Consider the following 6,096-nt stretch of genomic DNA (forward strand, 5'->3'; position numbering starts at 1 on the left):
ATCTTATGATATATAATCTTATGATATATAATCTTATATATATATATAATCTTATGAGAGAACCTCATGAGAAAATAAAGGGGGAAATGAATACATGGTTTTAGCATTATTACAAACATAGTTTTGACCGTATAGATGTCCCAAAAAGGTCTCCAAAAGCCCTACAGCACCACAAACAAGACTTTGGGAATCACCAGTCAAAAGACACAAACTCTTAATATAATGTACTTCACCATCTGTTCAGGCCTGCATATTCAGATGACGTTCTACTATTAATCTGTATCTCCTTCCATACTATCATTGTTTAATAGAAATGTTTACTGCATCCCTACTTGCCTGTCATATATATATATATATATATATATATATATATATATATATACACACACACACACACACACACACACATATATAATGTTATAAATGTTATATCCAATGTTATAAATGAGTAAGTGAAATATGAACAGGTTAGATAATTTGCTCAATTTTCCATAGCTAGTTAGTGTTGATTTGAACTGACACAATCTAGTTCTAGAGTGAATGATTATAACCATTTTATTACGGTGTTTGCTGCTTATATCAGTTCTGTTCAAAATTTTCCTTTGAGCCCAATTATTAAAAGGCAAGGCAGTATGCCATCTTGGGTCTTCAATGGGAAACAGGCTCTTCCCTAAAGGCCAATGGAGGCCCAAAGCAAGCAGATGTCCAATATTGGGTTTCTTACTACTCACTTTTACAGGCACCAGTCATACTAAGGCCATTGGGTCTAGATTGGTTTGGGCATCCATTCCTTGTGGCTCTTTCTTCCCTCAATGACCCACATAGGCTTTGCCTTCCAAATCTTTAAGCAGAACTGACTTAGGAAAATAGACTATCTTAACATAAATATCCTGGCTGTCCCCAGGAAGCCCCAACGTCTACATTACACGCAGTACAACCTCTCTCATTTTCTAAATGGTAAACTATCTTCAGTGTTTCATGGGTATTTTATTTTCTTATGGATTAGTCAATGGATTTTTCTGATTTTCTCTCTATAAAAAAATAGTGATGAGACATCTTTGTAAATTGTGCTGTGGAGCAAAAAAAAAAAAAGCATAGTTAAAGTTGATTACAGCATCAGGATAAAACTTAGGTGGAAAGAAATCTTTAGATAAATTTTTCTTACATTTATTTATTATTGAGAGACAGAGAGAGACAAAACATGAATGGGGGTGGGACAGAGAGAGAGAAGGAAACACAGAATCTGAGTTGTCAGCCCAGAGCCTGATGTAGGCTGAACCCACGAACCCATGAGATCATGACCTGAGCTGAAGCCAGACACTCAACTAACTGAGCCACCCAGGTGTCCCTGAAAAAAAAATCTTTGACCATGGGCTTGAAGGATAAATAAGAGTTTCCAAGGGGCATCTGGGTGGCTCAGTCAGTTAAGAGTCTGACTTTGGCTCAGGTCTCGATCTCACGGTTTGTGAGTTCAAACCCTGTGTCAGGCTCTGTGTTGACAGCCCAGAGCTGGAGGCTGCTTCAGATTCTGTGTATCCCCCTCTGTCTGCCTTCCCCTGCTCATGTTCTGTCTCTCTCTGTTTCTCAATAATAAATAAACCTTAAAAAAGAGTTTTCAATTTGTGGAAGTAGGGAAAACAAGCCAGATCAAGAAAGAAAAGAAATTTTCATAGTTGACCAATAGTCTGACAAGACTTTCTCTTCAGCTTCTGCAGTACTGTGTATGAATATCTCTCTCTCTCCATATATATACCCTACATATTATATTTAATTATTAGGTTACATTTCTGTTTTGCTCACTATACTCTCAGATTATGGGATCAATGATTATAATTTTATTATTTTCCTAAACCAAAGCCAGGCAAGTAAATATACAGTAACCATTTGTGTTAAAGAATGATAGTATGGAAGGAGATACAGAATTATAGAGGAAAGTGGTCTGAATTTGAAAGCCTGAACAGATAGTGAAGTACATTATAACATGAATTTGTGTCTTCGGGCCAGTGAATCCCAAAGCCTTGTTTGTGGTGCTGTAGGGCTTTTGAAGAACTTTTTGGGATGATTGTAAAGTCCAAACTATGTTTGTAATGCTAAAACAATATATTGATTGTTCCCCTAATTCTTTCATGAGACTACAGTAAAGTTTTCCAGAGCCTACAAACCTGCAATGATATTATTATTTTGATGGTAAATGCAATGCGAATTATATATTCTTCTTTTATTTTTATTTTTTTATTTTTGATAGAGAGAGAGACACAGCATGAGCAGGGGAGGGTCAGAGAGAGAGGGAGACACAGAATCCAAAGACAGGCTCTGAGTTAGCTGTCAGCATAGAGCCTGATGCAGGGCTTGAATCCAGGAACGGGGAGATCATGACTTAAGCCGAAGTCAGACACTTAACCAACTGCACCACCGAGGCGCCACTGTATAGTCTTGTTTTAAAAATGTTTTCAGGAAGCTCTTGGGTGGCTCAGTTGGTTAAACGTCCGACTTTAGCTCAGGTCATGATTTCATGCTCCATGGATTCAAGCCTCACGTTGGGTTCTGTGCTGACAAATCAGAGCCTAGAGCCTAGTGTCTCCCTCTCTCTGCCCCTCGCACACCCCCTCCTCTCTCTCTCTCTCAAAATTAAGTAAACATTAAATTTTATTTCAAAACCTGTTTTCAGTACAAGGAGATAGACCCACATAATTCATTTATATACAAAAATTCCTTAAGTTTCTTAATAATTCTTAAGAGTTTAAAACTTTCCTGAGGACAAAAATGTTGAGCATTATTATTCTAGGTAAACTATTAAGTTTTTGAAGTGGGGTGATGATATAATTATATCAGTACTATTTTGCTATGCAGTTTAGTAGAGGTAAGACAATCAGGACTAATCAGTCTAAAAAGTCCTTTATCTATATATTCTTACGTCTTAATGATGTAGTTACATCTTACTTGATTTTAAGGAAAATTCAGTATGGTTATGTTAGATGTGACTTTGAAACACCATCCATGAGCATAAACTCAAGTGAAGTAAACATTTAGCCCTTATCTATTGAATACATTTGGTTACTCTAGGTGAAAGGTAATTGCCTATACTCATAAGTACTACATTGAACTATATATGTTTTACAGTAAGAGAAGAAGCTGGTAATATACTTATCCCACAATATAACATTTGTGAGTCATGCTATCAAGTATGAACAAATTTAAAGTATTTTGTAACAGTTATTCTAAAGTGCTTTATGCCCTCTGGTGACCATTTGAAACTTGCTTTTTTTTTTTTTTTTATAGATTCCTTACCTCATAAACTTTATATTTGGTTAACTTTGAATAAGCAGAATCTAATTTTAAAAGTGATATACTATTTCAGCTGCAGTTTGGGAACTTCTTAGCCTGGTAACAATAGGGTGCTTACTACGTAAAAATTCATTTCCTGAACTCATTTTCACCTCACTTGGATACTTTTAATTTTCCATTTTCTCTTAATACATGAGTCAAAGGTGCTATCCAAGTCAATATCAAAAGTAGGACAGAGAAGACACCCTGTTGTGAAGATATTTTAGGTTGGCATAAAGTGTATTATCAAATTTCTATTCTAATTTTTAATAATCCTCCAAAAAGAAAAAGTATAATGAACATTATAGTAATTATACAGCCTTAATCAATTATTGTTTATTGGGCCGTGATTGAGGTCTATGCTTTTCTATTTTTCTGGGCTCAATAGAGATAGTACTGATTACCAAATGTTCATAATAACATATTTATAAAGACACCTGGGTGGCTCAGAAGGTTAAGCATCCAACTCATGATTTCAGCTCAGGTCATGATCTCATATTTCATGGGTTTGGTCACCACGTTGGGCTCTGTGCTGATAACATGGAGTCTGCTTGGGATTATTTCTGTTCCTCTTTGTCCCTTATTCACTCATATTCTCTATTTCTCTCTCAAAATAAGCAAATATTTTAAAAAATGTTATAATGCTTTTGCTCTTAAAGCTTTCCAAGCAGTTTATCAGCCTTACCAAATAATTTACCTAAAACCATACATCTTGAAATTTCCATTCAACACAAAAAAATCAACTTGGCCTCTTTATTTTCCATATCAGTGTCACTGTCCATGTGTATGGAATGATAAAATATAAAAGAAAATAGATTTAGGATTCTATACTTTTTAAAATAATAGTTTATTGTCAAATTGGTTTCCATAAAACACCCAGTGCTCTTCCCCACAAGTGCCCGCCTCCATTACCACCACCTCCTTTCCCCCTCCACCTCCCCCTTCAACCCTCGGTCCAGTTTTCAGTATTCAATAATCTCTCAGGTTTTGCATCCCTCTCTCTTCCCAACTCTCTTTCCCCCTTCCCGCCCCCCACCCCGGTCCTCCATTAGGTTTTTCCTGTTAGAACTATGAGTGCAAACATATGGAATCTGTCCTTCTCTGCCTGACTTATTTCGCTTAGCATGATATCCATTCTCACCACTGTTGTTTCCCATAGTGCTGGAAGTCCTAGCATCAGCAATCAGACAACAAAAGGAAATAAAAGGATCAGAATTGGCAAAGAAGAAGTCAAACTTTCACTTTATGCATATGACATAATACTTTACATGAAAAACCTGATCAACTCCACCAGAAGCCTTCTAGAACTGATCAATGAATTCAGAAAAGTTGCAGCATACAAAATCAATGAACAGAAATTGGTTGCATCCCTATACACCAATAATGAAGCAGCAGAAAGAGAAATCAACAAACTGATCCCATTCACAATTGCACGAAAAATCATAAGATACCTAGGAATAAACCTACCCAAAGATGTAAAAGACCTAATGAAAACTATAGAAAACTTATGAAAGAAATTGAAGAAGACACCAAGAAATGGATAAACTTTCCATGCTCATGGATTGGAAGAATAAACATTGTGAAAATGCCATTACTACCCAAAGCAATCTACACATTCAATGCAATCCCTATCAAAGTTGCATCGGCATTCTTCTCAAAGCTAGGACAAACTATCCTAAAATTTGTATGGAACCACAAAACACCCCAAATAGCCAAAGTAATATTGAAGAAGAAAACCAAAATGGGAGGCATCACAATCTCAGACTTTAGCCTCTACTACAAAGCTGTCATCATCAAGACAGTATGGTATTGGCACAAAAACAGATACATAGACCAACGGATTGAATAGAGAACCCAGAACTGGTCCCACAAATGTATGGCCATTTAATTTTTGACAAAGCAGGAAAGAATATCCAATGGAAAAAAAGACTGCCTGTTTAGCAGGTGGTGCTGGGAGAACTGGACAGCAACATGCAGAAGAATGAAACTAGACCACTTTCTTACACCATACACAAAAATTAACTCAAAATGGCTGAAGGACCTGAATGTGAGACAGGAAACCATCAAAACCCTAAGGAGAAATCAGGAAACAGCCTCCTTCACCTCAACCACAGCAATTTCCTACTCAACACATCCCCAAAGGCAAGGGAAATGAAAGCAATAATGAACTCTTGGGACTTCATCAAGATAAAAATCTTCTGCACTGCAAAGGCAACAATCAAGAAAACTAAGAGGCAACTGACAGAATGGGAAAAGATAGTTGCAAATGACATATTAGATAAAGGGCTGGTATCCAAAATCTACAAGGGACTCACCAAACTCCACACCCAAAAAACAAATAATCCAATGAAGAAATGGGCAGAAGACATAAACAGACGCTTCTCCAAAGAAGACATCCGGATGGCCTATGGGCACATGGACTTAGGTTTTTACTAAGTCCTTGCCCTTCCTACACTCTTCAGTGTGACCTCTTCTCTACATTTAGTTGTGAACTTTGTTCAGCCAATCTCTGGGTCCTTTTCTGGGTTTTTTGCTTTGGTGTAAGTGTTATCAACTTGCATCTATGAAATGAGGTGACTTTAGGATTCTCCTACTCTGCAATCCTTCAGAAGTCCTCCATAATTTCTTTTATCTTTTCTTCCAATGTAGAAACTTAATTTGTCTTACTTAAACATGAACATGAACAGACACTTCTCCAAAGAGGACATCCAGATGGCCTACAGGCACATGTAAATGATGCTCAACATCATTCATCATCAAGGAAACACAAAT

This window comes from Suricata suricatta, chromosome 10 (assembly GCF_006229205.1).
Source record: "Suricata suricatta isolate VVHF042 chromosome 10, meerkat_22Aug2017_6uvM2_HiC, whole genome shotgun sequence".
NCBI classification, from domain to species: Eukaryota; Metazoa; Chordata; class Mammalia; order Carnivora; family Herpestidae; genus Suricata; species Suricata suricatta.